The 26048-nt window shown below is 55.3% G+C and overlaps 1 protein-coding gene across 6 annotated transcripts in view; it reads right to left on the reverse strand.

Annotated features, from left to right (window-relative positions):
• The window catches only part of TSPAN18 (tetraspanin 18), a 180762-nt gene that overhangs the window by 26955 nt on the left and 127759 nt on the right, over positions 1-26048 (reverse strand). Inside the window, exon 1 of one of the 6 annotated variants that reach the window (XM_073904719.1) lies at positions 12820-12849. The exons of the other annotated variants lie outside the window; for them this stretch is intronic. The gene's annotated coding sequence lies outside the window, so the exon portion shown is untranslated. Of the gene's footprint in view, positions 1-12819; positions 12850-26048 lie in introns of those variants that run through there. 6 annotated transcript variants of the gene reach the window in all.

Consider the following 26048-nt stretch of genomic DNA (forward strand, 5'->3'; position numbering starts at 1 on the left):
GGGCACGGCCGTTTACCGAGAGGAAGCCCAGCCCGGCAGGGAGAATGGCTTGTCCAGCATCTCACAGCTAGGATGCCTGGGAGCCGGAATGCAAACCCCGAATCCGGATCAGAACGAGCTCTGAGAGAAAGTGCTTTATCCGCCCATGTGGGATCACACTGCATCCTCCCAGCAGCCTTGCTTCGTGGGCTATCGGCCCATTTTACAGAAGGAAACGGTGACTGACCGATGTTAAGTGGCAAAGCTGAGCATCCTCCTGAGATCCCAGGAGATCCCAGGCAAGGCGTCCGAAAAGCTGTACTGGGAGCCAGGAAGGGGGGGGGGCAGATGCCCAGCCCCATCTGGCCTAAACAGTGATGAATCCCCTGAAATCAGCCCTCGGGCTGAGGGGAGGTTCTGTGCACCCTGGCCCCTACCAGGCAGGACACAACCAGCAGGGGGGGCACGAAGGAGTGGGGGGAGCAGGGAGAAACCCCGTGGGTCCAGGTAAGGTCCAAGAGGCTCTGGGCTGGAACTTTGTCCAGGGATGGCTCACAGGGCGAGAGGAAGCCAACTCAGGCTCCTTTCTAGAGGTAGGGTCTCTGCGGTTAGGGAAAGGAGCCCCAATTCTAGTTCAGGGGCTGTACCCCATGCCTAGCCCCCCGCGGGGCTCAGGGAAGTGGGGAGGAGTCAGTTTTCTCCTATCCATGTTTCTCCCCTGCCCCAGCCCAGCCCTGCCCAGCATCTCAGGCTGGCAGTTGTCCTGAGTGTGATGCGACCCATCTTCCTCTGGACATTGAGGCTGGAACGAGAGGCCCCGGGGGCACACAAGGCCCGTCCAGTGACAAGGAGGAGGCACTGAACTCTGTCTGGCATCTGCCCGCTCCCTCTTTACTGGATATCCCTGCCCCATTGTATGCCAGCTCCTGGGCTGAAACGAGCTTACCCCTCTTTGGGGTTCCAACTGCCCTGAACAACCTCCCATCTCTCTTTGTCCTTCCTGCTCCCCCAGTCATGGCCTGGCTCCCGTTTCCTGACCCAGCAAAGATCTGCGTTAAGGGGAAGCTGGCAAAGGGCGGCCGAGGGGATGCCTGCCATATGCACCCCACCTCAGCTGGGACAGCACTTGCCTTGGCCAGCTCCCTTGAGACCTTCTTCTAGAAAGTCACTAACCCTCCCCGAGATGCCAGGTTCTCCTCTGAAAACTGTGATCCTCAATTTCAAAGTCAAATGTAGTTGTAAGAATTCATGATATGGGGGCGCCTGGGTGGCTCAGTCGGTTTGGTTTCAGCTCTTGGTTTCAGCTCAGGTCATGATCTCAGGGTCCTGGGATCGAGCCCCAAGTCTGTCTCTGCACTCAGCCTGGAGTCTGCTTTAGTTTCTCTCCCTCTCTCTCTCTCTCTCTCTCTCCCTATGCTTCTCTCCCTACTCACACTCTCTCTCTCAAATAAATAAATACATCTTTAAAAAAAATTCATGGTATGAAACACATGAAATTAACTGATATGATATGAAAACCCTTGGAACCCTGCAAAGTGCTTTTCTTATGGGGAGCCAGTATTACCAGTAACATCATATATCGGAAATAAGTGGAGCCATCAGTGGAGGAGGGCATGGGGGAGAACCCTGCGCAAATGGCTTGGTGGGGATAGCTATAAACATCTTTCCCCTATGTGGCCCCAAATTCAAGTTAACTGCTACTATTTTGTGATAACCGACCCTAATGGTAACTCATCGTACTGCGTGTTAACCATGGAGCAGGGTTTGCTAAGCATCTCTCCTATGTACTCCTCGCCTACGAGGTCTGTACCCTTATTAACCTGTTTCCCAAATGAGGCAGCTGAAATTGAGAGAATGTAGTGAACTGGCCCGAGTTTATTCACATGGTTAGTCAGACACGGCCACGATTCAGGCATAAGCCGGCTGGACTCCAGATCAGAGCTCCCGACAAGACACCAGCCCACGGAGAGGACACCCGAAAGAGGAAGAGCTATGCCTTGGGCTCCAAAATTTCCAGCCCAGGGCTGCTCTATCCTGAATCAGGCAACCAGGCCGACTCCCAGGGAGCCAGCTAGCATCCTCCCCCTGTGCCACCTGGAGGCCCCTGGGGGATGACCCAATCCTGCCATGCCTTGACAGATGGGGGCCCTGAGGCCCGGAGAGGGGCAGAGACGGGTGAAGTCACGCAGCGCCTCGGGGTTCTCTTGTGCAGGCCCCTGCCTGGGCCAGACAGCTTTATTAACCTCGCCCCTCCCACCGCCCCAGATGGCAGTTAGATCCCATCTGCACAATGCAGGCCCGGGAGGGGTTCTCTGATTAAGAAGAACAGCTCAGTTCATAAATCACTCCTTTTACTCTCACTGCCCTCGGCCCCCGGGCATACTTTCTGGAGAGAGAGAGAAGGAGGCAGGTGGACAGGAGCGATGGAGAAGCCCCATGGGAGGAAGCAAATGCAGGTCTGGGCTGGGGTAGAGCCCAGAAGTGTCTTGCAAGCGCCCCAGCCAGGCGAGGGCGCTGTGGGCCAGGGCAGAGCCTTCAGGGTCCCATTGGAGCCACCACGCCTCCAGCAACCTGGCTTTCCACCAGCAGGGCTCTGCCCCGACAAGCTGCAAGACCTGGGCCAGTCGGCCTCCTGAACATCCGTCTCCTCACCTGCAAGACGGGGGTTTTCAGAGTCTTTGCAACCGGGGGTGGGGGGGGGGGGGGACCTATGGGGCTAACAGGGCTTTGGTGGCTGCACACCCAGTTCCTTCCTCCCTGCACGCCAGGCCCCTGCTCGTGCCAGCCCTGGGCATGGGCCAAGGCACAGACACCGATGGCTTTCCTCCCGCAAGGACTCACTCAAATCTAGTGCCGAGCCGTAACCCCACACTTGGAGAGGAGTGTTAACAGCCATCCCAACCAAGTACTCTGGGCCAGCCCCAAGAAGCAAGGGCGGGGCTGGAGGGGGCACTCGATGCTGGGGGGCCGGGGTGCGGGGAGCACAGGGCCATGATAAGGCGCTGTGTCACGGGTGCTCACCTAGAGCGATCTTACTCGATCCCACAAAAAGCTTAGCAAAATAGACGATCCCCTTTCACAGCCCGGGAAACCAAGGCTCCACGGGGCTAGAAAGGTCCCAGAGCCAGAACCGACACCAGGTTTGCCGGATTCTGAGCCCTGTGTTTGTTTTCCTTCATCAGGACACGCACGAGGCAGAGGCTTGTCGGGATTAAAATGACTCTTGCCACCAGGTTCAAAGCTGAGGGGGGAGGAATTATTTGCTTGCTGGCCGTGCCTGCTGGGCCTCCTCCCAAGACAGACAGTCTCGTAAACAAGCAATTGGCCCGAAATCCTGGCGTGCCTGGTGATGGCGCGGACACGGGGACATGGACACAGCTGAGCGGGGGCTTAAATCTAATTAGGCTCCTGGGGGTGGCGCCGTGAAGGTTAACCAGGCAGAGCCTGCCAGGGATGCAATGGGATCCTAAAAGACAGCCTCCCCTGCCCCCCAGACTCACAGAGTCGTGAATGTCGAGGGCACAGAACGTCTGATCTGCAGGTCTAGGAAGGTCCCATCTTGAGGGTCCCTGCCACAACCCTTTCCCCTGTCCCAGGACTACCATGGGCCTGTTTCCATCAGACAATCTTCAAAGAAGGAAGTGCCTTAGGGAAGGTGACCTCCAAATCTCTCTTTTCACAGCGGATGCTGAAGTCCAGAGGGGGACAGGGTCCTGCCCAAAGTCACACAGCACAGCTGGAAGCAGGAGCTCCTGATTTTAAGTCTGCTGCTCTTCCCCGACCCAAGGCAGCCTCCCAAGACTGACATCTGAATTTATTTTGGCTCCTGACAAGACGAGACACAGACCACCTCGGTGAATCCTCCCGACCACCCGGGAGTTGGGCGCTCCGGATCCACCAGTGAAGAAATTGAGGCTCAGAGAGGTGAAGTCACTGGCCCAAAGTCACACAGTAGGTTGGAAGAATGGTTAGGACAAAGCAGAGTTACTGTCCTTCTGCCCTGTCTTCCAGAGCTACGGCCATAGGGACTTTGGGCCTGCTGATGCCCCCAGTGACCCTTGCCACAATGCATACTTCCCATTCCCTCCATGGACCTGGGCTGGACTGAAGCCACAGAAGATGCTCATCCCAGACACAGGACAACGGGTCCATCCTCCCGCCTTGGCGCTCCGACGGCCTGTTTGCAAAGGCCTCTGCGGAAAAAAGGCTCTGCGCCTTCTTGCAGAGACTTCCACTTGCCACGGTCACGGTGCTGAAGGCAAGGCAACCAATTTGAACTTGGGCATGAGCAGAGAGTGTCATTCAGTGCACTGGGTACAAGATTTGGCCTCAGGACACCAGAATCCAAGGGCTGGGAGGGACAAGGGCAGGGCAGAGTGCCAATGCCAGCCCTCCTCCCAAAGCCAATCCTGCCCCGTCCTCAGGCCTCCCTGAGCCTCAGGGAAAGGTTCCCTGACTGCCAGCCCTGGGACCCGGGGAAAGGGAGGCGGGTGGAGGAAATGAGCGGACATTCTAAGCAAACAAGGCTCCCAGGTCCCAGGGGACATCCTTGTGGGCTATGACAAGGACACTTGGGTTCTGGGAGACAGTGTGGGTACCAAGCAGATGAGAAAGAAAGCCAGCCTTCCAGTGAGGGAGCAGACAAGAGATTTTAATTCTCTGGAAACCCTCCTGCCTTTGGACAGAACCTGGGGCTGGGTGGGCGGGAGCATCTCTTCTGCTTCCCCCAGAGATCTGAGACAGAACTGAATACAGGGAAGGAGGTGCTCGGGGAGTGGCTGGTGTCCCCTGGTCAGGGGTGGGTGCTCTGGGCCTCTCGGCCACCCACCCCAGCCCCGAGTCGCTTTCAAGGAGCAGAGTCCACACACAGACCAGGAGGAGCCTGCAGGCCCGGCGTCTTCATCAGGCTCGCTTCCTGAGGGGCACCCACAGGATGAAGTGTTGGGAGAACAGCCCATCCTTATGGTTTTCTAGCACATCTATGCCAGCTGGAGGGAGGCTTCTCCAGAAAGGAGGTCACCCCCATCCAGTAGCCAAGGACACCCGTCCAAGGGCACACCGCCCAGTCAGGGCTGGATGACATCGACCAGACCCCCAGCCTGCGTGCTCCCTGCCACACATCGGGGGCAGCCGTGGCACATGCTGGGGGTGGCCTCAAAATTCCGCCTGGGGAAAGCCCACGGGAAAGGTGAATGTGGCCATGGCAGCAGCCACAGGATGCTGGCTCCAGGATAGGAAGGGACAGGGAAGGAGGACACCCGATATGTTGTCTGAACATGTTGTTGGCCCTTTCCCACGAGACATAAGCCCTTGGTGGCCAGAGCCATGTCACCTGCCTCCTCTGAGTCCCTTCAGGAGACACACAGGGTACTGGTTGGAATATTATTGATCTAATAACTGCTCCTGCTTCCCACGTGCCAGGGACGGTGCTGAGCACTGTCCCCAACACCACCTTTAATGGGCCAATCATTTCCAAGTCACCGGGGAATACACTGAGGCTCAGAGAAGGTGAGTGAGCATCCCACAGTGGCCCAACTGGCTTCAGACCCCAGACGGCACAGTGCTAGGTGCTAGAGCACCTCCTGGCTGACCGGCTCTTAGACCACACAAGACAGAACCAGTGGGGAAGAGAAGCCCGCAGGCCTGAGTCCTGGGTTCAAGTCCAGGAAGTTCTGTGTTGCCTGCCTTCTCTCTAACTCTGAGTCCTTCCGCTGTTTCCACGGCCAACTGCATCTCTAAGCCTCGGTGGGGAGTAGGAGCCCCCGGCCCTCCCTCCTTTCCCACATTTCATCCACCCTCAGAGCCTGGAGCTGCAAGAGACCCTTTGAAAGACTTGGTAATCCATCCCAAAATATGCAGGGCTGTTGCTGGGGCAACCTGGTTCGCTGCACAGCCTGGATTTAAATATTTAATGACTTCTGGGGTATGAAGGGGGCCTGGGAACAGGGCAGGGAAGGGCACAGGTCTGAGCCCCGGAGGCGGGGAGGGAAGGAGTGGGGGAGCCCTGGCAACTCCTCCAAAGAGGCCCCCCACCTCCCACGCAGAGGAGGGTGCTGAGGGCTCCAGGCTGTGGCTGCCCCTAATGTCCCACAGGATAACACAGATTGTGACTGGGACCCAGGCAACGGGTGAGACCCAGAATTCCACCAGTAGGGGTAATGGGGGGAGGTGACAGGGGGGGTGGTTCTCTTTTGCAGGTGGACAAGAGAAACTGATTTTTTCAAAAGGGCCTACTGTACAGTGGACGCCGTGTGAAGTTCTTGCCTTCTGTCCTTTGAACCTCACTATCATCCTATGGGGCAGGTCTAGTATTCCCAATTCACAGCTGAGAAAAGTGGGATCAGAGACGTGCAGTGACTGGCCCCAGGACACACAGCTGCTAAGCGGCAGACTTGAACCCAAGGCAGTGGGCTCCAAAGCCGGTGCTTTTTCTGTTCCATCTATCAGGAGCCAGGGCCTGAAGTGCTGCTTAAACTCGTAACAGCAACGGCTAGCATGTATGAAGTCCATTCTACGGGCCAGGCACTGTGCTAAGGGCTTTGCGTGTTCTAATTCACTTAACCCTTACGACGACACTGGGAGGTAGGCACTGTTACCCTCATTTTACAGATGTGGAAGCTGCTGAGGCCCCAAGAGGGGAAGTAAGACACCAGGATCACAGGTAAGCGGGGGAGGCTGGAATCAGGCCTCCACAGTCCACTCCGGAGCCAGGACTCTTCATCTAGCTCTTCTTCTTTTTTTTTTTAATATATTTTTTTAATTTTTAAAAAAATATTTTACTTATTTATTTGACAGAGAGGGTGGGAGAGCACAAGCAGGGGGAGCAGTAGAAGGAGAGGGAGAAGCAGGCTCCCCGCTGAGCAGGGAGCCCGATGCGGGGCTCGATCCCAGGACCCTGGCATCATGACCTGAGCCGAATGCAGACGTTTAACCATCTGAGCCACCCAGGCGCCCATCATCTAGCTCTTCTTACCCCACATTCAGAAACGTGTATAAGAAAAACAAGTTAATTAATTGAAGTCAAACTTAAAATCCTTTTCTTTTTTTGCCCTGGCGTTTTGTCCACATCCTCCACAGCTGGATAGGATGGCAAGAGGAAATTCTTCCAACAACTTAGCAATGAAGATGAGTCAGCTTGAGGCTTGCTTTCATTGACTTGCTCTACACACAAGCCACATGCACATAAACCCACATAGACTGCAACGTGACAGCCACGCAGACATATGCTCACAGACAGACACACGTGCACAGACAAATGTACAAACATATACACACACACTCACAGATAGGGCCACTGGGCACCTTCCACCTGATTGAACTAACTATAGTGTCAGGAAAAAGACATCCAAAGTCATCCGGTCCGAGCCTCTGCCAACATCAAGAATAGCTGGAAGAGGCAAACCGATCTGATCTTATTCTTAAATATCTTCAGTAAGGAGGATAAACCCCATGACTTCATTCTGATGTCTCCTCAAGTAGGGAAGTTCCTCCTGGCATCTAAGCAAATTCCATCCCGCTTGACATTAATCACAGCACAACGCTTTCCCTCAATACCCTGCTTTACAGCTCCCAAAGCCCTCCTAAGCTTACCCTCTTGCTTCATCCTCACAACCATCCAGCAAGGCAGGGCAGAGATGATTTTAATTTATGGGGAGTAGGGCCCAGAGGAGTTAAGGAGCTTGCTTGAGATGACACAGATACTGTTCAAGTTGGGCTTCCATCCCAGTTGTTGTGCCCTGCCTTGGGCTGCTGATTTCACCTTTGCTTCAGTGACCCAGTTTGCTGTCAATGTCATGTCAATTTCACTTCTCTCCTCTCGGTCTTGAGCTTCCTTGTATCTCAGGCTGTGTTCAGTGAGGGGACTTCACCGGGACTTCACCGGCTCTGGCTCACTTCCATCCTGCCTATGTGATGCCTGGTGCAGCATGGAGGGGAGACCCCTCAAAGCTGGGTTATCCTGGGTGATCCCGAAGCTTCCCCACCCTGAGTTAACAGGTTTCTTGTACTGGGGCAGAGGGGTGAGGCTTCCCTCTCCTTCTCACTCACCAGGGCAAGAATCCCTGAACTCCCCCGCAACCCCCCCCCCCCCCAGGGCCCAGGAACTGTCTGCTCCCTCCCCCTCCTAGCCTCCTGTCGATGGGGGTCACTGCCCCAGTTACATTTGCTTGGCAATAAATATTAGAGTCACTGGGTCTTCCCAGGGCAACTGCACTGAGTCTAGTCACCTGGCCCGAATTAGGGAGGCCATAACCCCTTCCCATAAAGGGAATGCTACAGGTATTTGCAGCTCAAGTTCTAGAGGGCAAACAACAGAAAAACCGAGAGAGACCATGTCAGAGCTCCTGTCTGGCTAAGAAAAGCCTGCGAGGAAATGAATCAAAGGAAAATCTGGGGTGGGGCCTGAGCCGATGGACAGGCAGGAGTCAGAGAGCCCTGTTTTCTTTCCTCCCCATAAAAAATCATCCCAGCTGCTCCTAGGATGCAGGTCTTAAAGGATGCAGGTCAGGGGTGGGGGAGGGAAAGGGCTGGACTTGGGTGGAGACCGGGACAGGGGGTGAGGAGGGGTGGGGGCTCAGACAAAGGGGAACGAAGACATCCTCCATCCTCCCCAGAAGCCTGGTCATCAACTCCACCAAATATTATTTCCAGGCCAGGAAAGATGCTGGCAATCCCGCCCGGAAACCTTGGGGATGAGCAAGTATTCGGTCTTACAGAGCACCAGGAGAGGATTTCTACTTCCTTCTGACAACATAATAATAATGAAAAATAAAACTTCTTCAGGTCCTGGTTTCCCCATCTACCCAATGGGACAGAAATCCCTACCTTGTGCTCTTCCCGTGAGCTGGTGCTGGGCAGGATGGGAGACCTAGGGAAGGGGACAGGAGGGGATCTGCCAGGGACTCATCTGGAGCAGAGGTGGCAACTTTTTCGTTAAAGAGCCAGGTAAATATTTTAGGCTCTACAGACATGTTGCTTCTGTCACAACTCTGATTCAACTCTGCTTTGTTGGAGAAAGTAGCCACAGATTGCATGTAAAGGAATGGTCATGGCTGGGGGCCAACACAAGTTTATTTACAAAAAAAGACGAGACAGGATTTGGCTCACTGATGGTGGTTTGCGGAGCCCTCGCCCTAAGGAGTATTTAGGGAGTGACCCTGAGTCAAAGCAGCAGATTAGAAGTGAATGTGGTTCCCCCTATTGTGCAGGGAGCAGAGAACGGGAGAGAACAGAACCGGGTGTTCAGAGAACTGGGTTTCAGCCCTGTGTCCAGGCTGTGCAGCTTCTGCCAATTCCCAACACCTCCCTGAGCCTCAGCGGCTTCACTGTGCACACAAGGATAAAGATGGAAGCACCTCCCCAGCTTATGGGGAGGGTCTAAGGGGGCCCGTGTGGGTGGGGGGCAGTGCCCTTAGCAATCAGCAAACCCTGGCTGGGAGGCTAAGTTAACCACAGCAGGCAGGGCTCTGGCTGTGCCCCTGGCAGCTGGTAAGGGGGGCATGCCAGGGTCTGAACAGCCCTGGGGGGAGCTTTCCCTCAGAAGGGGCTGGAGGAGTTGGAGCTGGTTACCCTCTGATGCCAGGGCCTGGCCCTTCTGCCCTGTCTGAATCCTGGAATGCATCCTTTGTCAAGCGCTCTTTGGAACGGGGGCTCCCCTGTACCAGGGCTGCCAGAGGGCCAGGAAGGCTGAGCCCTTGACCTTGGCCCTGCTACTGCTGAGTCTGGCACATGGAGACACCATGTCCGGCCAGCCCTGGTGGGCCTGCCTGCCGCAGGTCTTCCGTGGTTCTAACGAATGGCAGATGACCAAGGCAGAGCCTATTATAGGCCAAGGATGAGCCTTTTGATTAGCCTCTTGTGCCTGGGAAGGCCTCCTCCCTCTGCTGGTAAGGCCCAACAGCAGTGAGAAGGGGCAGAGAGGCTGGTGGACGGTGTGGCCAACTCTGAGCCAGTCATGGCCTCTGCATCCCCAGGGAAGGGAGGAAGGCATTGATGATGGCAATGATGAGTTAGGATTCACAGAGCGCTTACTATGTGCCAAGCATAGGTCTAAACACTTCGTATGATTAACTCATGTAATTTTTACAACAGTCTATGAAGTGGGCACAGTTATTATGCCCATTTTACAGATGGGGAACCTGAGGCACAGAGAAGTGGAGTAACTTGGCCAGAGTTGCACAGCTCTTAGGCTGGCATTAGAACCCAGGCAGGTAGTTCCAGCATGTGGGATCAGAGGGTGTCTAAGACGTCTCAGAGCTGGTGGGGCAAACCTAGTTCTCCAGAAAAGAGGGGAAAATGGGGGGCTCAGGATCTAGGCTTTGCTTTGCCACCAGCGAACAGCATACTCTCGAGCAAGTTACTTGTCCTCCGTGGGCTGCCCTGGGGAGGCAGCCTGGGGAGTGGCCAGAGGCATCAGAGTGACAGGGGGGACTCATCTCTCCCGCTCACTAGCGTGCGGCTTTACCTTCTCTGAGCCTCTGTGGACCATGTAGTCTCATGGTCATGCGACCGCCGATGAGACCACTCTGCCTGAGACATGAGAAAGCTCTTGAGAAGTTGGAGCCGAACTATCATTGCTCTGGAAGCCACACCTTTTGCCCGGCCAGCCTGGGCCCCCAGCCAGGTTCATGGCTCCCAGGGCCAATGCTAAGCACACATCTAGGGGTCCTGGGCTCCATTTCCGGCTTGAAAGGATTCAGGTATTGTCCTTTTAGGAATGGAAATGGTGGTCCGAACATGTGACGAGCAGACCCCATCATTTAAACGTGTAAACACAGCCCAGTCTGCAGCCTCAGAGCTCACAAAGGCCAGCAGAATAAAGCGGTCAGGGTTTAGGAAGGCTCGCTGAAACAAGCACGCGAGGGGCAGAGGAGAGGGGGTCTCACCCCTTACGGCCACTGGGTCGCAAGGTGCATGGGCGTGGCGGTGAAGGCCCCACGCGCTCTGTGCACACTGGGGCTACCCTGCGGAGCACACACAGTGGGTGTGCCAGCCACCCATGTGTCCTCTGCACGGCAGGGGCAAGGGTCCTGGGAAGGGGCTTCAGGCCGGGCTCAGATCAAAGGCGCATTGCCTTTTTTGCAATTTCTGAGGAGGTAAGGATAAAAGGTGTGTCCTTGGTCCAGCGATCTGGGTGCCGGTTCCGACTTTACGGCCACCCTCTGCCTCTCCATCGTAGAGTCTTGTCTCTGCCTCTGTCTGCTCTCTGTCCCCTGTCTAAAAGTGATCGCACGTGTACACACGCACCCCCCCCCCACACACACACACTCTGGGGAGGTGGAAGGCTACCTGCTTACGTCAGCCGCAACACATCTCCAAAAGCACACCTCGCTGGGGGCCTGGACATAAATCCCCTAACGCTGCCCTGGAACTGTGACCCCCCAACCCCCTGCAGGCGGCGGCCACAGTTAATTTAGAGGCTCTGCATGTGTGAGCCCTTCTACAAAGCTGGCTTGCCCAAGGCAACCTCAGGTCTGCTGGGGCCCTGCTGGGAGGAGGGGGTCCTGGGGCGCCTCCTTGCTGGGAAAAGGAAGAACCTGGCAGGTGTTTCATTTCCCCATGGCAGCCCAGTAATTAAGAAAGGAAGCCTCAGCAGTCCCTGTTCATGGGGCAGGGGACCACATGGGGATGGGGCGGGGGGTGGGGGGAACATGCAGAGCAGGCTTTTCAAGGAGGCTGTCCTAGGCTCCATGTGACCTTGAGCAAGTCACTTCCTGTCTGTGCCCCTCTAAGGTGACTTCAGGGCCACCAGGCCCTGACCACACGTGCAGAGCTAGGTCACGTCCAGGAGGACCCAAGCAGCAGGACTACACCGTAGCTATCCCGAGCGTCGGGAAGATGATTCTGAGCTGTGCTTGAGGCCGTTACCCACTGGATGCTCCTTCCTTGGTGTAATTGTGAATAGCAAATGTTGGAGAAGAGAGTCTGTGGGAAACGGGTCTCCCGTAGAGGCATCATATCGGGCTTTCTAAGGTAGATGCTCCAGTAAGGGATAAACCCCAAAGAGAACCTGGATCCCATTACCCGAGGGATGAGGGGTGACGGATGGGAATAAGCCACCTCCTCGCTGTGTGCCCCCCGGGGGCAGGTAGGGCCTCACCCCAGTCGGGGTAATACTCAGGAGCAGGCCCGGCATGCGGCAGGGGCCCCCAGGGAGGGTCCCCTCCCACGGCTGGGCTCCACGTATCTTCACACGCACCTCAGTGAAGCCTTCGACAACCTTCTGAGGTATGGATACCTTGGATATGTGAACTGGAAAGCCAGGCCTCTCTCTGCTACTTTTCAATGAACTCACCCCATTTTAAGGTCAGGGTTCTCTCTGCAATACAGATTTAGGGATCCTTGGTGCAACCTCAGCAGGGACGCTCAGCTGCCCGGCTGCACCCAGAGGGGACTGGCCTTCCCCGGCAGTGGCAGGCCCAGGATTGCATGATGGGCCAGCGATGTGGGGGCTCCAGAAATGTAGGCAGCTTCTCCCTCTACTGCCCCCTCTCCTTCCCAGCTTCTCCCCCTGGGCGAGGCTTGGCTGACGGGGCCAGGATGGAGCAGGAGGCCATCAGGGTTCCTGTCAGTCAGAGGAGGCAGAGAGCTAAGAGAGGAGCCATCCCTCACCAACAGCAGAGACCTGGCCCTGAGGCTACCCCTCGTCCCTTGACCCAGGGTCAAGAGCTCTGGCTTAAGGAATCCTCTACCCCCTTGTCATCTACTTACTCCCGTCAACAATCCTCACAACAGTTTATAAGCCCCCGGCCCCCATCACTGGGCTCATCTCCAACCACCCTCCTTCTCCCTCACCCCACGACAGCCATACTTGTCTCTTCCACAGGGCAAGCACATTCCTACCTCAGGGGCTTTGCACCTGCTGGTTCTTCTGCCCGGGACCCTCTTTCCCTCAGCTATTCCACAAGTCATAATCCCTCGCTTCACTCAGGTCTCTGGTCAAATTCTTCAGGGAGACCGTTCCTGACCATCCCCATCCCCTCTCCCCACCAGCCTAAAATAGTCTCTCTCCCTAGTCACTGTCTGTCCCTTTGTTGTTCCTGTTATTTATCTTCCTTCCCCTTCCTTTGAACGCAGGAGGGCAGTGACTCTGTCTGCCTGGTTCATTGCTGAATCCCAGCATCCGGTACAGGGCCTGCCACAGTGTGAGTGCTCAGTGGATGTTTGGGGAAGGCAGGAATGAAGGAAGGGAGGAAGGAATGAATCTCTGTGTGGGCCTCTTTCACAAATTTCTGATCTAACCCTTGCTAAAAATCCATCAAAAGGTGCAGGACCAGCTATAATTTGTGGGACCCAGTAAAAATGAGGAATCTCTTATTCCAAAGCTAAGAAGTTCAAGAGGCAATAAGAAGAGCATTAAACCAAGTGTGGGGCCTTTCTCAGTGTAGGACCCCCTAACCCACCCGGCTCTGCAACTGCCCAGATTGCATACTGTGATCCTGGCCTTGGGGACGTGTTATTACCATTGCCATGGTGCCATTCAGAGATAAGAGAATCAGGAGGGTGTAGGGGCTTGGCCAACGTCACACAGCATTACGCTATGGCTTAGAACCTTACAAACTCTTACTCCCCAGTTCTTGCAGCGGCTACAGAAGAAATCTCGTTACCTCCACATACCTAGAAATCTGGGGACCCAGCCCAGAGAAGAAAGTGAGAGAGCAAAATTGCCTGCAAATCTCTTGTTTACCTCACAGATTCATGATTTATAGATATATCATATATCATATCACATATGTATGGCATTTCATTTCAAAATATATCCACAGTTGTTTTAATATAGAAAACAAGGTATTGCTTTCCAAATATTCGAGGAGTGCGGATGTTCTATTAGGTCATACAGGGCTAATCCTGAGAGTCTGGGTACCTCCTGGCTCGGGGAAGAGTGCCCCAGGCCCTGTGGGTACCCACAACTCAACTGAGAAAGCATTATCCCGGGTAGAAGATCCTAGCACAGGCTCTACCTGTGCCCATAACACACAATAATGCTAGCTTCGTTCCATCATTCATTCCCTTCCTCCTGCTTGGTCCAAAGGAAGCCTCCTCCAGGGTGGCCACAGACCCAGATGGCAGGGAGCCTTCCGCCGGCCTGGGTCGGGAGGCTGGATCTCATTATTCCAACAGAGACAGAGGGGAGCCCGGCTCGGCTCTTTCCTCCTGGGGAAATGTGCCTCAGCCTGTTAGCGGGAAGAGGAGAGTGTTATTACCCTGCTCAGCCAGCCAGGTTCACTCGCCACGCTAATTGGAACACGTAATGGTTTGTTAACATAGTCTAATTTGGGGAGGCTGGCGCACCGGGGTCTCTGGGGTCGGGGTGCGGCGTGGGGGAAGGGAGCCTCTCGTGGTATCGCCAGGGAGGGCTGGGCGTCTGTTTGGTTTTTGGTGCTTGCCTTGCAAAATGATGTCTTAATCCAGCAGCCAAAGACCTGAAGTCGGTCATGCTGCCGTGCACGCACGCGTGTTTCTATGTGTATATGCACGTGTACGAGTGTGTGTGTGTGTGTGTGTGTGCATGTGTGCACACAGTGAATATGACGGCCGGCGGGTGTGTGCAACTGTGTGCAGGGCTCTAGGGCCGTGAGGAGCGGGGACAGAAGATAACACAGCTATATCACACCTACAGGCAGAACGCAGTGGTCTAATTTTGAGAACGCAAACAAAGACATCTATTTTCCCATGAACAGCTCACCCAGCCCCTATTAACACTAATTAGGAGGCCTGGGAATTCCCCATAACTTCGTAATTACTGTTAACAGACTTCACAGGGACCGTGAAGGAAATGGAACACCCCCGTCCTGTTTCCACAGCCAAGGTGATGATGGTGCAGGCGACACCCCCCACCACACGCCCACAAGGCACTGGGACACCCCCAGGGGGTCCCTGATGTCCAGACTGCCCAGGAGGCAGTCTAACAGAGGCGGGGGCGTCCTCCTGGGGAAACTCACTGGTGTGGGGGGGGGCGCTGGGGGAATTGGGGCAGGAGCTCAAGAAGGACAAGGACGTTATCTCAGGAAGAGACCCCGCGTTGGGCTTTGGGCCTGGAAGTCGAGAAGCAGACAGACCCCTCCATGCCCAGGCCAACCCTCCCGGCCTCCTGCCCTCTCAGCCCCTGTCCATGAAGACGAACCATATTTTAATGGCGCCGCCAAAGAGTTGGCAAGATGGCAGCCGTGATGTCACAGAGTCATCAGGCCCCCTCCGCAGCCTGCTGCGCCCTGCAGCCAGACATCTTAGGAAACCACAGTTAAGCCATTACCTGGACCCCTCCGTTGCCTGGCGGTGGCATGGCCACTTCTGCCAGCTGACAGGCGCGGGGCCTTCCCAGAAGCGGCGGGGCAGGGGCCCTGCCCACAAGGCCTCATTCATGCACACAGAGACCCTCCCCCTCGCGCCCCCTCCCCCCGGGGTCCCGCTGCGGGCCCTGTCAGGACCTGTGGGGAAGCCGGCGCCGGCTGTCCCGCTGTCCCCGGGGTCGGCCCACCCGCCCCTCTGCCCCCCGCTGGCCTGCTCTTCCAGCCCCCACCCCCAGGAAGCGCGGCCCGTCTGCCCAGTGCTCCGGGCCTGGCTCTGCTTCCAGAAGACAGCTCTTTGTTCTTTCCGGTCTGCCCAGAACCTGAGATTCTCCATCCAGGAGGGAGCTGAAAGCCTACGGTCTTAATCGTATTAAAAAGGGCTGAAATGGTATCAAATACTAACTGACTTTTGGTGACCTTTCTCTCATTCTTGATACTCAGGTGACTTCTATTTTTTTTTTCTCATAAGGAACATGTATGATTCATGATTATTCATTCACAAATCACTGTGAACGGGCCAGTCAAAACCCCCACTCTGAAGCTGCTGGGTCTCTCTCCAGGTCTCTCACCTTTCTCCTGTTGTCCGCCTAAAGAACTTCTTCTCGCCCCGCAACGCCCAGCTTGACATCTCCTCAGCCGTGAAGCCCTCCCGGATTTCTCCAGCGGAGGCAGTGTTTCCTTCTGTTTAGTTCCGCACTTTGGAGATGAGAAAACGAGGCCCAGAGAGGGGCAGGGGCCTCGCCAGTCCTCACAGCTAGGTCATGGGTGGTGAAGGCTACTCTAGAATCCAGAAGGGCTTTTGTTTACAGCATCCAGGGGTTGGGGGGGGCGCGGGTAGCAATATCCCCCCTTGATTCTCAACACCCCCTTCCTTCCCTGGAGCCAGTGCCTGCCCCATCGGGGACAGCCTTGACCTCCAGCTTTGTTCTCCTCAGGAATGAGCCAAGGGGGCTCTTCTCTCTGCCTCCAGGGGCACAAATCAGTGAGGCACAGGATAAAGAACAGAGAATGGCCTGGTTGTTGTTCCACAAAGGGGAGTGGGGACAGGAAGCACTTGGGGCCCTTCCTCCCTCTCTGGAGCTCAAGGCTGTGTCTGCCACCCCTGCAAAGTCCAGGCCCAGCCTCCCTGCCCACCCGGCTCCCGCCCCGGCCCCTCCCTGGCTGGTCTGTCGGAGGCCTGGCTTACCCAGCCCCAGCGCCCTGGGTCTGAATCTCACTTTGCCCCTGAATAGCTGTGGTTCCACAGACCTGGGCCTTGTTCCCGGCAATACTAATAGTTCATACGACAGCCTACCCTGGATCAAGCACTACTAGGTGCCGGGGCACTGGGTAGGTGATTTATATACGCCATGGCTCATCTTCATGACTCCACTTTCAGGCACTCGTTAGGGCTCCCGTTTTGCAGGTAAAATGTCGCCAATTCCCCAAGGTCAAGAGCTTGAAGTGACAGAGCTGGGACTTAAGCCTGGACCTCTGTGGGGGTTACAAGCTCGACTCCCCAGGAAGTTATATGGATTGGATAAGATAATCGCACAGGCTAAGCACTCCACTGATAATAACGTGTCGACCATTATAGCTTTTCTCATTTTCATTCCTGATGAGAGCAAGCACTGAGGTGAACCAGCTGGGCTGAGAGCATCGACGGGCAGACAAGGCTTCCTGGGGACCCAGTAAGGAGTGGCAGAGCCCCTGGCAGTTCCTACCCGTGGAAACCCCGGGGCCTGGACTGCTCCTAGCCAGAGAGTATTATTTGAGAGTAAATATTATCTTACCCTCCAGCCTAATCCAGACCAAGCTTATCTTTCCCACCAAAGAGCCCGCAGCCCAGAGAAAGTTAAGCCCTTTGCTGGCTTGCAGCTCTGCTGGGGGACACCAGACCTCTGGGAAAGCCCAAGAAGTAGTCTGGTATGTGGCAGTGGCATCAGAGACACTGGCTCTGGGCTGGGCTGTCCAGCTCTCCAAGCCCACGCTGGGTTGGGGGGGACCTGTGGGGGAGAAGGCAGGCCGGGGCACATTCCCCTCTGCGTGGGCCTGCTATCCCAGCCCCAGGGCAGATCTAGCTACAGTGGGGGTCAGGAACATGAAGCCTGGCCTCCTGCTGTTTCATGCCAAGTCTGTTTATGCCACGTCTGTTTCCCTCCTGCCTTTTCCTTTGAAGTGTGGGCAGAACTCGTTTAGACCAGAGGCCCTGACCCTCCCGGGGCCCCCAGTTTCTCAGAGGGTCACTAGATGGGGAGCAGTCCCAGAAGACTCTATGCTGTTGAGGGCTGGGGATCCTCAAAGGGTCCCAGGAGCCAGCCTGGGTCAGCCCAGCTCCTGCCCAACCTCTCTCTCTCATGCTCCCCACCCGCCTGTCCCCTGAAAAGTGCTGGCAGGGCCAGACATAGACCCAAAGGACCAACGTCCAGGTTGGGGGTCTGTGTGGGTCTTGATGGCAAAACTAGAAACAATGGGTACAAGTTACAGGAAGAGAGAGTTTGCCCTGATACAGGAGATGGGAGTATCCCCCATCTCCTGGGAGGATTGGAAATGTCGTATAGCTGTTAAAAGATAGATTTGAAATCAGAGAGACCTGGGGTTTAAATCCTGGCTTCCCCCACTTCCTACCTGTGTGACTTTGGGTAAGTGCCTCAACCTCTCTGAACTACAATTTTTGTCAGCTGTAAAATGATTCCATCTCAGAGGACAGAACCAAAGCTCAAATGACGTCAGGAAGCCTGGTGCTTACCATGTGATCAGGATGCCCAAGTTTCCTTCAGTCCTGGGGGTAGTGAGCTGGCTGACACTGGGGGTATTCAAGCAGATGTCAGACGGTCTTAGCGTAGGGTTGGGTACAGAGGATTTCCTTCTTGCACTAAAATAAAGATTGCATTCAGTGTCTCTATGAGATCTCCCAACTCGAAGAAGACACACTCAGGACGTGGCCTTGGCTGGCCGAGAGAAGGTGGGCGTATCAGTGAGTGGGCACCATCTTCTCGCACCTCTACCAGGATGTAAAAAACAGGCGTCCACACGTGGTATATGCTTCCATTAACACGAAATGTCCAGAAAAGGCAAAATCTACAGAGGCAGAGAGGAGACTGGTGATTGCCTGGGGCTGGCGGCAGGAACAGGAACCGATGGCAAGTGGGTACCAGGTTTCTCTCAGGGGTGATGAAAATATTTCAAAATTACATTGTGATGGTTACACAACTTCTCAAATTTACGACAAACCATTGGATCATACCTTGAAAATGAGCAAATTTCATGGTATGTAAATTATACGTCTGTAAAGCTATTAAAAAAAAAACTCCAAATAGCAAGGCCAACAACAAAGTCGACAGGGGCTGATGCATGGTTGGGGGTGATGCCCACACCCCAGGGGAAACGTGGTGGTGGCAGACTGAGGCCGGAGGCTGGAGGTCACGGCCAGTTTCGAGACTCCTTCTCCACCTGTGGGTTCACATCGGCACTTTCTTGTCATTTCTCACCCAGTAAGAGAAATTATAACAGACCCACCGGCTGATCTCATGAACACCCTGAAGTAAAGCCCCAGGGATGTGAGCAGGCAAGTTCTGGAGAAGGATGGGGAGCCCAGGAAGCGGGTAGCCTGAGGAAGGAGGCCTACCGGAGACAGGCCTCCCAGGAGCCTCTTGGAGGTCAGTGCTGGAGGATGGCTCAGGGCATTTTATAGTTTGGGGTCTCTGAGTTAGGATGAAAGCCCAAGGCTCAGCCTGGGTTGTCTCTAAGGCACTCGTGGGTCCACCTGAGAGAGGTGAGGATAGCACCAGTCATGTGCTGAGCACTGCTCCCGGCCAGGGAAGGCCTGACATCTATCCTGCGCGTGTCTGCAGACGAGCACAGAAGACCTGTGCTCAGAGTCCACACACTGAGGAGAGAGCTGACTTGCTCGTGGTTGCTCCTGGGCAAAGCAGGAAAATAACTTTACACGCAATCTGAACACTGTTGTCTTGACTGACGGTGAGCTCTCCATTGCTGGTGGTATGCAAGCAGATCAATGAACACAGCTCTCAAGGAGTCAAAACAGATGACCTCGAAACCCTTCCTCATCCAGTTAGTCGGTGAGGCCACAAAGCCTTGCTGTTCCTTTCCCTTGAGGGTTAAATCTACACTCAGAAAGGAGCAGAAAGGCCTAGAGCCATCCTGAAGGACGGGGTCTGGCTGGCACCTCCTCCACTAGAACCGCAACTCCTCTGAGCGCTCACCACAAATCCACACTGATTGTTGGTTTGGGCTAATGTGATACTTGAATACACACAGGCCAGGCTGGGGCAGGCATTGCAGGCCTCCAAGCGAATGCACTTGAACCTGAACTACCCCAGAATTGGGTGCCTGGGAAGCAGGGGCTGCCAGCCCAAAGCAGCTGCCGAGTCAGGCACACGGGCCCTGTCTGGCCCTCCAGCCAGAGGCCTGTTGCATACCTGCCCCCCCCCCCCCCCCCCCCTGCCTCCGGGCACCGGGGCCTGCTCTCTCCCTAGCTCTGGCCTCCCCAAGGACTCAGGATCCGGGCTGCCTTTTGCAAGCTCCCTCCTCTCAGCCCTGGACTCACCACAGGATGAGCTCATCAGAGGCCCCTTCCCAAACAAGAGCCCCAGGCCTGGGAGAGGTCCCAGTTCCCTTTCATGCGCCTGCCTGGCCCTAAGAAGGTAGCGAGGGAGGCTGGGGCCTCTGAAGGAGGCCAGGCCTCCGAGGAGGAGGAGGTGGGGCTGGGGGCTTCCCCTGCCACCTTCTCTCCATGGGGCTGGCAGGCCAGCACTGAGGGGCGGAGGCCAGGGACCTCCTGACCCAACCCACCATCCACCTGGACCCCTCTCAGCGGCTCCCAGCCTCCACCCAGCTCCACTCTCAGAGGGGTCTGGGCTCACTTTTCCATTTCTTGGTGCCGCCCCTCCAGGTCTGGAACCTAGATGTGCAGATCGTGTTGTAGTCTCCTCTCCCTCAGAGATGGTAAATGGAGATGCTGGGGGTAGAAGGCATGAACGCCCAGACTAATTACAGTGCAAGACAGTTACAGAGTGTTCTGGAGGTACTCAGAGCTGGACAGAAGAACACCACCTGGGCTTCAGCACTCAGTAGGCGTGGCTCCCTGGTGGGAATGTTCTGGCAACAGGGCAGGGCTCCTCCAAGACCCAGGGTATCCCAGCCCCACCCTGCCTCTGGCTCCCCAGCCACCACAGGCTCCGCCCTGCCCTCCAGAAGACAGCCTAACACCTGTTGGGGTCCAGAGAGACAATTTATCTCAACCACCCATCTTCCCAAGGTGCATATCTCCACCCCCCCACCCCCCACCCCCACCGCATAAACCCTTTCCTGGCTCGGCAGCACTGCTGGGGAAACCTAGCTCAGAGCACAAGAAGCCCATTGACTAGCCCTCCCTTCCCCCACACCCTCCTCTGCTCTAGCCCAGCACAACCACTTGTAGGTCCTGAACGCTTCTGCTCTAGCATGCCCCAGGGACTTTGCATGTGCGGATCCCTCTGCCAGGAATCCACTCCCCTCCACCAAGTCACACACAGATTTCTTTGTCTACCTCTAAGTAAGTCATTCATAATCCAAGCCTTCCCCAGCACCTCCCCTTCCCCAGCATGAGCCCCATCACGCCTTCCATGCACCGCTGCATCAATGCGTTAGACCGCCTGCTACCTGCCTGTTGCAGTCAGTGAGTCTCAAACTTGAGTTTGCATGAGCATCCCCTTGGGAAACTTGTCAAAGTCCAGATTGCTGGATCTCACCCCCAAATCTCTGATTCATTAGGTCTGGGGTGGGAGCCTGCAGACGTGCTTTTCCAACAATTTCCCAGGCAATGCGGATGCTGCTGGTCTGGGGACCACCTTTGAGAATTGCTATTTAAATCCCGAGGTCTTTGAAATTGATCTTGTCTGATTTTTCTTTCACCCCCAGTCTTGGAACGATTCTGGTTTATAGTGGGTGCTCAGTGAACAAACGAATGAGAGGGACTGATTTATCTGTTATAGCCAGTGTGGGTGGCAGGAGAATTTACTGAGACAAGTTTTCCTGATTTGTTCGCTCTGCTGCGGGAGCTCTCTCTCCCTTTTCCCAAGATGGTGGCCAAGTCTTTGGCTCCCATGTCTTGGGGGCTGCTGGCTTCCAAGGCCAGGCACAGAGGTTGCTGCACCTAGGAAGACAGGCCATTTCCAGGCCCTGGAAACTTCTTGGAGGGCATGGGCTAGAGTCCGCAGAGGTGGAGGGGTATAAGCCGGGGCGGGGGGGGGGGGCAGGCAAAGGCAGCAGGCCCAGGGAGAGAGTTGTTGGGCATCTCTGGAGATCAGCAAGAAGTAGATTTGGGGGGATCCAAGAGCTACAGTTTCAAGTGCCTTGATCCTGGAACAGCCTTCCCAAGAGGTGACGGGACTTCCATGGGGCCACCCTGAAATGCCTGGGAGAGGCTGGGAGTCTATGCATCCAAACTCATGGCTGAGAGCTTCAACCAAACACCACCCTGGGCCTAGCGTGGCATGGAAATGGCCACTGCCCACTCGCCCTCACTGGGCCCCAAGGCTTGGCAAAGGAGCCTCCCATTAATGTTCTGGGCCACACAGAGGCCGCTGAGACTCCTACAGGATTGTAGAGGGCAAGAATCCTCCCTCCCCAACATGCCTAGGAGGGAATGCCCTTCAAATGGGCAGAGGGGGCTCCGTGGCAGATGGTCAGATCTGAGGAAGCAAAGGCAGGAGGCATACCTCGCATCCCAGTGTTGGTAAAATTCAAACCTGCTGCAAGTCCACTTAGCCCTAATGATAACGCCGGCCGGGGCGAGGCCCCGGGCTCTGCCTGACGAGGGAAGCAGTGGGGCACCAGAGGGTACAGACGTGGAAGTGCAGACTCTCGGCAGGTGGACAGGAATGAGCAGATGTCCTGCCGGGAACATGGAAGCCCAGGCCCGACTGAGCCTGGGACTCCCCGACAGAAGAGGAACCCCAGGCACGCGGCCGGACATGGTATCTGCGAATCTGTCCCTCCAAGCTTGGCTTGAATGTGGCATGCCCCAGGACCCCTGCCAGGACTCTAGGACACAGAACACTTGAGAGCCTCAAGACTCAGAGCAAACTGCAGCAGGGAGGCCAGGCTGCCCCAAAGACACGGGCTGGTCCCCCCCGCCCCCCCCGCTGCTCCAATGGGACCACTGAGGCCTGGACTTCTGGCCTGGATGGAAATTCAACACAAGAGCCACCAGGCCACCATCCCCACCTGACTGCACACCTGTCCCCTGCACTTGGGGAGAAAAAAGGGGAGGCAATTTCCAGACTTGGAAGCTGTACATTCAAAGAGAATGTTGCTAGGAAAGGGAAGAAGCTGGCTGGTGTGTGTTGGGGGGGGGCGGGGATTTGGGATTTGCTTTTTAATTTAAACCCTTTTGGATCATTTGAATTTTTAAGGACCGTGTATTACTTCTATAACAATAACTTTTAAAAAGAATTTTTGTCTTAACAATGCAAGGCAGTCTACAAAAATCTGTTTGGAAGAGAGAAGTTTAGGCAACAAATAGCAGAAGGGGTCATCAAATACACCATCATCATCCTTCTGGTGCATTCACCACATGCCCAGAGCTCTGCTCTGTGTTTTTACACCCATTATTTAATCTAAGCTCATCACGGCCCTCTGTGTTGGATGCTATTAGTGCTATCATTTTCCAGATGAGAAAACAGAATTTGAGAGAGACTAAGTACCATGCCCAAGGTCACCCAGCCTTGGAGCTGGGCTCTGAACTCTGCTGCGTCTGGGGCAGGCGAGCTCCCACCTTAGATCAGGGCCATGCCCCCCGCTGCCTCCTGCAACCACGGCTAAGAAACTGACAAGCTCACAAACCATTTGTTCTGAGTCCGCTCCACGACTTGAAAACCATGATGTTGCCCAGGAGCCCAAATCAGATTGTCACAGGCAAACAAAGCCAGAGCCTGTGGTGTCTCCAACCACCTTGGAAACTTGGACCGAGACTAGGCAAGCATGTATTGCCGGGAGTCCGCTGTCATCTGTCCATCTGTCCATCTGTTCACTGGCTGCCGGCTGAAGGCCCTGCGTGCCCGGCTCCGTGCTGCATGCTTGCGGCCAGAGAGGGCGCGAGGCCCATAGCCACCAGGAGAGGACCAGGTGAGCACAGGGCAGATCGGGACCCTTGGCGCCTTCCAATCTGCAGGCATCGTGTCCTCTGGAAATTTCCAAAACCTCTTGCAATTCGGGATCCAAATAGGCATTAATGGGGGTGTGAATGAAACACAACCCAGCAGCAAGCCCTTCTTCTTCTCCAAAGTCCTTAGTTTGCAGAACGCTGAAGCAGCACTTAGCAATCCGAACCATCTCTCTGGCCCAGGTGCGGTGCTGGCTTAACTGTGGTGGGTTCTCTGGCATTTCACCCAGGCCCTAGCCCCGAGATGGAAAGGGAGGGGTAACGAAAGCTCCAGGAGCCTGGGAGATGGGGGTGGGATTTCTCCCAGGGCTCCAGCCTGCAGACCCGAGCACACTCGTGCTTGGCATGAGGTCCTGCGGCCAGTGGTGTTGGTGGGGCCAGCCGGAGGGCAGAGGCTGCCCCAAAGTGCAGATCTTCAACTCTCAGAGGCCCAGGCTCACAGCAGGTGTTCAGTTAATATTTGATGATCAAGTAAATAAATGTGATTTTGAGGAAGGCAGCTCTACCTCCACTTGGAGATGGGAGGGGTGTGACTTGGCCCGATCACCATATTTTGGAGGACGTGGACTTAAGCCCCAGAGATTCTACTAAGGACCCCTCCCACAGAGTCATAAAACTGAAAATATAAATAATAAGAACACCAATAGCATGCAGGCTATCACCAAGTACTGACCCTCTGGCAGGCACGCGGATAGGCACTTTCTCTCGCTTAGTCATCTCATCAAATCTCCACAGTGGGCCTGTGAGATGTGTAGCATCAGTATCCCCAATTTATAGATGGGAACATTGAGGCTCTGAGCATCAAGGCCATACTACCTGCAGAGCTAGGATCTGCACCCAGGTCTGACTTGGAAGAAAACCCTAAAGCTGGGAGGGGCCTCCCCCTTATTTTAAAAACTGACAAAGTACGGGACAGGAAGGCTGAGGACATCAGCAGCAGGGCTGGGACAGGAGACCAAGTCTTCTGACTTCCAGCCCCGGCTCTGTCGTGACTTGCGAAGCTGCAGGTGAACATCTTTTCTCCATTCTGTAAAGAACCTCAGAGATGGGGGGATTCATTCCTCTCAGTCCCTGTGCAGCACCCCTCTTTTGAAGGGCCCCTCCACAACTCCCTTTCCTGAGGCGTGAGGGAACAGAAGGAAAATGGAAGAGCCACTCGACTCCGAACCCAGGCTGTGGCTGAAGGCAGACTTGAGGATGGCCACAGGCCTGCGCAGCCAAGCCTGGAGGCCAGCAGGGAAGAAGCTGTCTGCACTCGTCTCATTTCCTGCCTGGCACAGTCTCCCAAGCCCCAGGGTCCCACCTCCAGGCTTTTGCTCTCACTGTTTCTTCCTCCTGGGATGCCCTTCCCAACATCTTTTCCAGTCCCATATCTGACCCCAGTTTTCAAAGCCCAGCAGGAATGCACAGCATTCCCTGACTTCTCATCACCATCACCACCCAGAGGTGACCTCTCGGTCTGGCCCTGGAACTCCCAAGCCTTCCTTTATAATTCTGCTCCAAACCCTCTTACTCTCTACCTTGTATGTCAGGGATTTGCTTTCATACCTGTCTCCCTAGCACAGGCCGGGTGCCCCTTAAGAAGCTGACCTCTGAGATGTTTCGAATGAATGAGGTATGGCGGGAGTGAAGGCTGGCCAATTCTTTCCGTTTACTCACAAGCACTCCCAGACTGGGTCTCTAACCGTGGCCTCCCCTCCCTCTCCAGGACCTATCACAAGCTGCATCTTACGCTCTGAGTCCTGGAGAGCGAAGACCAAGCCATTCCAGTATCTCTGAGGCATCAGTCCTAAGCGAGAGCATTGAAAACCAACGTGGAGAAGAATCAACCCCAGACATTCACCAAGTTCAACTGCGGTTCAGCACTGAACGAGACACTGGACAAGGGGCGAGGGCGAGACACCCAGAGGAAGGGTCCTGCCCTCAGGGATCTCCCAGAGGGGAGGGCAGGGACCTTCCCCCTTTGCTCATTCTTGATCCCTGGAGCCTGAAACAGCGTGGGGCCCATGGTAAGAAGGCGCTAGCCACTGGCTGAAGAAATGAATGAACACTCATTGACCCAGCAGCACTGAGCACACCATATAAGGCAGGGTGGTGCTGAACGCTGAGCCGGTCTGTGTGGTGAGTCAGAGCTGCAGAATCCACAGGCGAGACACAGCTGCAGAATCCACAGGCGAGACACACACACACACACACACACACACACACAGAGAGAGAGAGAGAGAGAGAGAGAGAGACTGGGGCAAGGGGGTTTGTGGTTGACCGAAATCAAGCGAAGGACAGAACATAAAAAGCACTTGGCCACAGCTGCCTGGGAGACAGCATCATATGCTGTGGTTTTTTATTTTTTTCCTGCAGAACAATCTTTTTTCAAATGAAATCATACACCGCACCCTAAATGCATAACAGAGCTGCCACGGTGGATATCAGCTACTGTTGAGAGGCTGGCCTCCTTTCATCTGCCCTGGAACCCCACAGAGGCCCCTGGGCTCCCCAGAGATGGGGTTCCTGCTCAGCCAGAGGCTGCCTCCTTCTCCCCCTGCCTCTCCCTCCGAGACGCCTCAGAGTGGCCGCGGCTGAAGGGAGGGCTGAGGATGCTCCTCTGGGAAGGAGGCCTTCACAGGCCGGGGGCTTCT

This window comes from Callorhinus ursinus, unplaced genomic scaffold, assembly GCF_003265705.2.
Source record: "Callorhinus ursinus isolate GAN/ISIS: 27379988/994484 unplaced genomic scaffold, GSC_fseal_2.0 scaffold21, whole genome shotgun sequence".
NCBI classification, from domain to species: Eukaryota; Metazoa; Chordata; class Mammalia; order Carnivora; family Otariidae; genus Callorhinus; species Callorhinus ursinus.